Source organism: Cajanus cajan, chromosome 11, assembly GCF_000230855.2.
Source record: "Cajanus cajan strain Asha chromosome 11, NIPB_CcT2T_4, whole genome shotgun sequence".
In the NCBI taxonomy this organism is placed as follows: Eukaryota; Viridiplantae; Streptophyta; class Magnoliopsida; order Fabales; family Fabaceae; genus Cajanus; species Cajanus cajan.
Genome location: NC_138527.1, coordinates 39,485,522 through 39,495,446, shown reverse-complemented (window position 1 = coordinate 39,495,446; position 9,925 = coordinate 39,485,522).

Sequence of the window (9,925 nt, the reverse complement as noted above, 5' to 3'; positions counted from 1 at the left end):
ATAAAAAATGACTAATACCTTTATTTTAAAATAAAATGATCAAAATTAAATTGACAAAAATTGAGAAATTAAAAGTGTAATTTAATCTAAAAATTAAAATACATAATACATGCATTCAAAGTATAAGATTTTTTATTTTGTTCCCCCTCACCAAAAAAAAATATGATTTTTTTATATTATTTTTGGCATATAATACTAACTATATAAGATTAATTAGTACTTATTAAACTACGTGCATACAATTATTAATTTAAATTTTTTAATTAAGACCACTCTAATAGTTTAGATTTTTTATACTATTAATTGAATCTCAAATATTGAAAATTTATTCACTTTTATAATAATTAATTAGACTTAAATATGTTTTTAGTCTTTCAAATTTAGAATAAATTTATTTTTATCTCTTAAATTTAAAATTATTGTTTTTGTTCCTTATAACTTCTAAAAATCTTGTTTTAATCGTTCAAGTTATTAATAAGATAATTGAAAATGACATATTAAAACAGTTATGTGGTATCAATTGAGTTTAATGTGATGTTTTGACTAACAATGATACCAGTAGATAAATTTTATATGATAATATTTAATAAATTTTTTGACAAATTTGAATATAAAGGCTAAAATAAGATTTCTTAAAATTTCAAGGACTAATAAAACTAATCTTAAATTTAAGATATTAAAAATAAATTTAAACCTAATTAATTAAATATTTTACTATTCATACTGAAAATTATTTTGATTAGTATACATGTAAAAACATTTATACTATGAGAATTAATATATATTAAGAATAAACTTAAATACACACTTTTTTTTTTTATTTCTTCCTCCATCCCCACTTCATCCAAAATAAGGTTCACATTTAACATTTTCCTTCTGCTAAACTAAAAAATTAAAACCGGTGAATACATATATTTAAAGAATTAATTATTTAGATATTATTTTAGAGTTTATCGATAACTATAACCGTATTGTTTGCGACAATACTATGATACTATTACAAGAAAATTAACCTATAGTTATGGATATAAGCTATCACTTAAAAGTTAAAGATTTATAGACAAATATTATTTTAACAATTATCTTAAAAAAACATACATGTCTTTTATGTGAGTTATATAGAAATGATTTACAGCAAATATTTGTAAATATAAATATTTAAATTTTATATATACTAAATATTTATAAGTAGAAGTACTTTTTGATTTTAACAACTAACATCATGTCTATTAGAATAAAACAATCATAGATTCATGACAGTGACACTTTTCTTGAAATGTATTTAAATAAGGACATATTAAATTTTGACTTAAACAATAAATATATTACGAATTTTGATTTTAGTTTATTTTTTATATTTTTTTATCACTCTAAAAGTTAAAACTATTAATTTGTATTCATACAAAATGAGACAATTTTACTTTTAATTTCTACAAAATATTTTTCTTCGATTAAGATGTAAAGGGATATTACTTTTTATTCATATAAAAGGAGACAATTGAACTTTTAATCTCTTCAAAATATTTTTTTGGATCTAAGATTTAAAGTGATATTGAATAGTTAAAAAACTATTAACTATTCAATATTTTTTATGGTAATTTATTTTTTAAACCGCTAAGAAGTTTTGTCATATTGGACAGCAAAAGGGCCGGTAAAAAGAAAGGGCCGGTAGAAAATGATTTTTATATTTTGGATTAATTAATTTATAAAATGATAAGTATGACTTTTAATAAAACTAATCATATGTACATTTTTGTAAATATGATACTCTTAATTATATATAATTCTTATTTGAATTTATGTGTGAAAAAAAAAAATAAAGAAGGAGGTAGGGGTGAAGTAGGTTTTATTCCAAGTGTAAATTGTAAAAGGAAGACGATTTGATTTTTTAATTTTGGCCACTTATGTATATAAATTTCTTAATTAATAAATCTATAATAAAATCTCAAATAGCTATTGATATTGGCATAACAAACGCTGTTATGATACTATGATAATGTTCTTTTAATTGGATATCAATACCTATATTCGATAGTGAATTTTCAATTTCTAAATATCTGTTTATAATAAAATTGTTAATAGAATTTTTTTGTATGTACAGAAAATACACTCAATATATCTTTACTAAATGTCGTTTATAAACATTTATATTTATAAATTTAAAATATATATGATTTATAAATATTCATCTTCATGAAAAACTAAAATTGTTGATTGTAGTACAGATAATCTTATTTTGTTAGTATCTAAGTACTGTCACTGTGAAAAGAACTTTACATAAATTTATTCCTGTATAATTTAAAACTGAATTTGTTATTTATATAATGCTTAAAACTAAAATCAAATAAAAAATATAAAAAAATAGTGAGATTTTCAATTTTGATAATTAAACATAAGTATGTTTTACTCTGTTAAAATGAAAATTAAAGATGTTTTATAAAAAGAAGCTAATTCTACATTTCCCTATAATGAAAAATAAGTATATTTTCCTCTGTTAACTTGAAAATTAGAGAAGTTTTATAAAAAAACCTAGATTCTAAATTTCACTATAACTTATCAATTTTTGATAATTGATAAGTTATAAAAAATACCATTAAATAAAAAATTTGGCGATTCTTCAAAACAGTATAACCTGTCGTTTTCCCGGCCATTTTTCTTTCCCGGCCATCTTTTACTAAAAATATATGGCCTATACAATACGTTGTTGGCCTCTCCCTCCCTCCCTCTCTCTCTCTCTCTCTCTCTCTCTCTCTCTCTCTCTCTCTCTCTCTCTCTCTCTCTCTCTCTCTCTCTCTCTCTCTCTCTCTCTCTCTCTCTCTCTCTCTCTCTCTCTCTCTCTCTCTCTCTCTCTCTCTCTCTCTCTCTCTCTCTCTCTCTCTCTCTCTCTCTCTCTCTCTCTCTCTCTCTCTCTCTCTCTCTCTCTCTCTCTCTCTCTCTCTCTCTCTCTCTCTCTCTCTCTCTCTCTCTCTCTCTCTCTCTCTCTCTCTCTCTCTCTCTCTCTCTCTCTCTCTCTCTCTCTCTCTCTCTCTCTCTCTCTCTCTCTCTCTCTCTCTCTCTCTCTCTCTCTCTCTCTCTCTCTCTCTCTCTCTCTCTCTCTCTCTCTCTCTCTCTCTCTCTCTCTCTCTCTCTCTCTCTCTCTCTCTCTCTCTCTCTCTCTCTCTCTCTCTCTCTCTCTCTCTCTCTCTCTCTCTCTCTCTCTCTCCACTAATACACCACAAATTTTTTGACACACACGTTGTCACGTTCACATTTATAGTAATAAGTTTCTGAAACTTCGTTTCGAACAGTCGCTTATAGGAAGATCGACTACGAAGTGCCTGAAAAAAATGCAGTAAACAAAGAAGAAACAGGAAAAGAGAAAAAGTATACATTGTTTTTTTTTTTTTTAAGAATCACTTTAGTTAAACAACTGACTTCTAGAACCCAGTTGCGATCATCGTAAGAAGTGATTTTAAAAGCAGCTATTTCTTTTAACATGCACAGTTAATGGCTCGTGATAGTCACTTCTCTTGTAGCCACTCTAAATTTTTACAATTGTGCATGATTTTTATGTTTATTAATGATTTTATTACATATATTGTTCCATATTTCGTCATTCTTCTCTCTTTTGTTTATTAAATTAATTTTCTTTCTTTTATCACGTTTTAATTTGAACTTTATTTACTCTAGTTACTTGAGCTCAACATCGACGTTTGTGTTCGAATAGGAGCAAGTGTTGTTGTTGGTAACAATGAACTGGACCACAAGATAGATACCGTCAATGAAAACACCGTTCCGTCTCCGCTAACTCCGGTATGAAACGTACCATGCAACAAACCTATGCCAAAAGAAAGTCAAAAACCTCAGAGTCTCTAAAATTGTACTTATATACGCTGCACATAAAACGTCAGTGAAACAAATACTCACTTTTAACTCTTTTTACATGCATCGATGAAATATTCTTAGCTAATCTCAATCACATAACAAACACACAAACCTTGTCGCAGTTTTGCACTAAAAAGGGCAAACTGACCTTCCTCTTTTATTATCGAAGAGGAATTTAACGATGAACTTGCACCTCACCTCTCTGTGTTTCTTTAACTCAAAGTTTTGTGTGTGACACACACGTTCTTTTCTCTCTCACGTACCTCTGAAACAACACAATAATTTAACGCACATTTGGATACCATTGCTATTATATATATACTCTTACTCTGTTAGCAATCACAGAAAAAATTCACAACCCAAAACACCTTACTCACACAAAACACTTATACTTAATCTCTCACTTACACTTACGGGCACTTTTTATCTCCTTTTTTTTCTGATACTCTCCTTCTTATACGAAATACGCTTTTTCTCTCATTTGACAGCCAGCTATTATAAAACTGTCCATGTCTTACAAAAACGAACGTTTAGTACGTTTCTTATTTTCTTGGGATCATTTTTTGTTAACCGAGTTTGGCTTTTATCAATGGTACTGCAATGACGTTAATTATCAAAACGAAAAAACAAGGGTAGGAAAGTATAAAAAAACTCAATACAGGTAATAAAAAACATAAAATTGTGTCAAAAAATCACATAAAAACACAAGATAAACTACATAAAAACATCAAATCAAAAATAATACAACAATACTTATGGTTACGAATTGATGTAAATTTTCATTTGCCTGTTTTACGCATTTTAAAATTTTCATTTCTCTATTTTATACAACTTAAAATTTTTATCCCTTGGTTAAATGTTTTTAATCTTTCATCTTCTGTTGTATATTCTTTCAAATTTTTATTTCCTGTCTTTCACATTAATTAATAGAATAGTGAAATCATCATATAAAGTAGTCATAGCACAGTTGTAATCTGATAATATATATAGTTGTTAGGTGTGAACAGAGTAATTGACATTTGATTGTAGCCATCTATCAGTTATAATTGGATTTATATTTAATATATAAGAATTTTTTTTTTCAACTTACACTTTTAAACACTTCAACATTCTTTATTTTTATGTTTTACACATTAATCGACGATTATCACATATGACTTTAATACCCAATAACACCATTAAACGTCGTCGGCGTTTCAACTTTCTCATCTAGGATACACATATATACATCGGATACCACATTTCGATCTAAGGAATAACTACCAATTTTATAACAAAACTAACAAATTGAATAAAACCATCGAGGATTGTTGAGGTTGAGGTTCATATCGATCGAAATTTTTTCCCACGGCTATGTTTCCAAGGACAAAAGGAATCGGAAGAACGACAATTTGCAGGAGCTCACAAGAGTCAAGTTTCCCACCACCATGTGCATTTCTGCTCTTTGGACATACTTTCATGCGTTTGCGACACATTACAACTTGCATCACAAACCTTCCTTTGCGGTTGTATTTAACTGCGCAGATTCTGCTCTACACACGCATATATATATTCTATTTCATTTTCATCTCTAAACCCAAAACTAGGCCTACAATTCCTCTTATTACATGCGATTTTTTTGATAAATTTTTATAAGAAATTCGCAAGAAACGTTTCTATAAATTTTTCTGCGAAATTTAATCTACAGGTAATACCTTCGTGGATAATATATTTTTGCGAATTTTAAAATTCGCAAAATATTTTCCTGTGAAATTTCTTGCGAAAAAATTCGCAGGAAAATTTCTTGCGAATTTTTTTGCAAAAAATTCTGCAGAAATATTTTTTACGAAAAAAATTAAAGAAATTACTATAAATAATTCTTCAACTTTCAAAATGCTCACAATAAATTCATCTGAAATAATTGTTTTCATGCCTCTAACATGTGATACATAATCTTTTAAATTCTAAGATTATAGATTATAAGTCTAACACTCAACCATACAAATCAACTTGTAATGTTAGTGTTGCCCTAACTTATATACTCTTTAATTTTTTTATTTTTAATCGATGTGGAACTTGAAGTTTTTTTAAAATATTAAACTTATAAATTTAAATATTTTTTTGATTTTTCCTGCGGATTAAATTTTGCAATAGGAAAAGTTACCTGTAAAATTTTTCTACCATTTAGTAAATATTACTTGCAAATTTATTTTTGCAAGAAATAAAATAAAATTCTTACAATATTTTCTGCAAATTTTTACCATGAAATTTTTTTTTATGATCATTAAAATTGTAGCAAAATTTGCAAAAATTTCTTGTAAATTATTTTTCGTAAAAATATTTGTAAGAAATATCTGTAAATTATTTTTCGCAAGTAAATTCGTAAAAAAAATTTGCAAAATTATTATTGCAAGAAAATTCACAAAATAATTCTACGAATATTTTTTTGTAGAAAAATTCGCAAAAAAGTGACACTTTTCTAGTAGTGTCTTATGAAACAAAGGACATCTTCTCTAAACAGAGAATACATATAGGTATATTATAAATAACCTGATAATGAATAAATTTTCTTCCATTTCTTTTTTAGTGTAAAGTTTGCGACGCTAAAACATATATAAGTGATTTGATAATAACTCAATAATTAGTAATAAGATATGTCTAACAATAATTATTAGAATAAATTCTAATAGTATTTTCGTAATGTGAATTGGACCTAACTCAATCGTATAAAACTAATTAATAAAATAAAAATTATTTTTCACTTATATACACTATTATAATTTTATCACTAATTAATGTTAAATCTTCAACACATTCCCTTTAACCAAAGTCTAGATATGTCAAACGTAAAATTTATAAATCTAGACATCTATAAATAATCTTATGATAAATCTAATAACATTAATACAATTTTAGAAAATTGAATTAATTTTAACTTATCATATACAAAATCAGTTATATTATTTATTACAACTATATCTTTAGTGGATTTGACATGTTTTTGAACAATTTTCTAACAAAATATATAAACTCTCGAAACCTCGGTGTTTGTAAAATAAGAAATTGAATCTGGTAAACTATGATATCATATAATGTGCCTAACTTCCTTTAGAGAGAGAGAGAGATTTGTTTATTTATTATCCATCTATAGTGTTTTATGTATCATAAATGCACTACTGACACATGTAGACGTCAAACTCGCTGGAATTTCACCCTGATGGGTCCAAATTGCAAAAATGGCTAGTGCATAATTTACTGTACAACAAAATCTTGTTGATAGGTGATCGTAGCTAGTCTCTAGATACATATTTTTCTTCGGATCTTGAAATATATGAACCACAAGGAAATTAATCACTTACAGTAAACTCTACGTAAAGAATGGTGCATATTTATTATTCTTCATATCTCTTCTGGCCGTGCTATAGTGTATGCACAACTAATGGTCGTACATATATATGCTTTTTTTGTGAAATTGTAAACTCTCCATTAAACATATTATCAACCTTATAGTAACAAAATCCCTTCCACTTCTTCCTGTCATGAGAGAATTAAAAGAAAATTGGCATCCTGTATAACTTGAAGATCTTTCTGATCTCTGAGATACGTCCATGGTGTCTTTACCTTTTACTCTTATTGAAACATTGCTTTAAACTTTAAAAGTTGTAAAAGTTGCATGAGCAGAAAAACTTGTGGCCCATAACTCACCCAACCACCACTTTTTGGTATGGTTTTTGGTTCTTTTCCCCATAGACTATTATTTATTTACAGTTGAAGTCACGAATATGGATGGCAATGGAATCTCCCCTTGACCGCTTGGCTCTTCATTCATTTTTTTAAGTCTTCCCCTGAGTGTTTGGAGCACATGCTTCCCCTTTTAGCCTATAAATATTAAATACCATTGAAGTGGTGTTCATTCATATATCAATCTTCTCCTTCAATTTCTTATTCTCTCCCCAAACGCCACCTTCTTTAATTAGCTTTCACTCTTTACTTTCTCATATCCCCACATTTGAGCCTTAACAATGGCACATTTCACTCGCACTTGCTTGGTCTTTGTACTATTGTTCCTATCATATGAACTAGTTTGCATAGAAGGAAGGGGTTTGAAAGCTTCAAGCACTAGTCACCAGAATCTGTCCCCGTCAAGCCATTGAGCACCACGAAAGGTGGTGTTGTTGCAAACCCAAGCCAGTTTCAGACTATCGCTAAAGCTTTGAATGGATATGTTGATGCTTTTCGACCCACAACTCCTGGCCATAGCCCTGGTGTTGGCCATTCTGTAACAACTAATCAAGAGTAAATATGCAAATGCGGTGCAACACTTATATCTTTGTTGCATTGTTGCTATTATCCTTATATTGCAATTTCTTTTCAGTTAGTGTTAGACATGTTCTGTGGTCGCAGAAATCCATATATCTATTCTAAGTTTAGGTTCTTATTATGCATGCATGAATTAGCTAGTGCAGTTTTTGTAATAAGCTTTCTGCAGTGGGACTCACAAAAAATATGTGTCTTAATTTCTCCATGCATTTACCGGAGAAGATCCAAATTGATAATAACATGTGTCTCTTATTTTAGTACATATTTAATATTTATCACGTTTCTCTTGCTTCCTGTCTCTTTCCATTACGTACTCTAGCTATCTACATTCTACCGTATTCTCTTGGTGCAGATAATTAAGTTAAACTCAATATATTATAATGAATTAATCAGTACGGTGGTTTTATTTAAAAATACTTAAATTCAATCTTCTGGTATATATTCATTGGTTGTGAAAAAATTAATGAATAAAAAAGAATTGTTGTTGGAACATTGCATTCTCCCGAGTTTTTTAATCTAGAGACATCACGGGATAGGAGTCTCTTTTTTCTAATAAAAAAAAATAGGAAATTGCTACTTATCCTCAAAGATGGAGGAATTTTTGGTACATTCTTTTATATGAACCAATAAAAAATATGAAAAAAGTCAATTTAATTAAAAAATAAATTATCTGGATTATATTTATAATAAAAATAAAACAAAATTAGAGATTAAAATCATAAGATTTCAATAATGCTATAAAAAATATTATTAAAAAAAGAAGAAGAATTAACAAATAATAGAAGTGAAAAACTAATTTACACTATAAAAATTCACAAATTTAAAGTAAAAGGGTGAAAATATACTAAAAAAATATTAAAAACTAAGCTATTTAAGTATATAATAATACTATTACAAAGGAAACTAGAGTATGTATAATAGAACTAAAATGACAAAATAATTTAGAAAAAAAAACAAAAGGATAAAATACTCAAGAAAATATAGAAACAATTCAAAATATAAAAATATTATATAAATAAATTATTAAAAATAACAAATTTAGGATGAAATTGATAATTCCAATTATATTGGTACCACCTTAATTAAGAAGGGTACAGTAAAATTAAAAAAAATAAAATAAATAAATAAACAAACAGCTGAATTTAGGGTGATTTGGTGAAATATTGCCAAAAATGAAAAAATGGGAGTAACTAAACATGATACATGTTTAGAACAATTTCATTCAAGTAACGTATGTATCGATCATGAGAAGGATATCACTTGATTTTTGATACACGAAAATAGCCATAACAACTTCAATGCAAAGTGCAAAAACCTAACAATATTACATATGCATGTGCTTTTGCATGGCAAGTCAAGGCTGGATTTCTATATTTTTGGAGAACTGAAATAAAAATAAATTAATAAATAATAAAAAATACTAGTTAATGTAACTAATGAATATGTAGCAATTCATACCAGCCGTTAAAAAAAATATTATAAATATATATTTACTTTCTTTTTCATCTCTCACTTTATTTTTTATCTCACCACCAGTTCATACCATTTCATTTTTTTTCTAACTATTTTTCCTTCCTAGTTTTTAATCTCTTTTCTAAGCTGTAATTGAACCCAAAATGAAACAAAATTTATCATGGCACGTCATTATATATGAGAAGAGACTGTGATTCAAGATTGTTAGTGCAACTTCAACTAATAATAAATAAATGCACAGTTTTATTATTCTATAATATAGTAAATAACAGTAGAAATTGAAATAAAA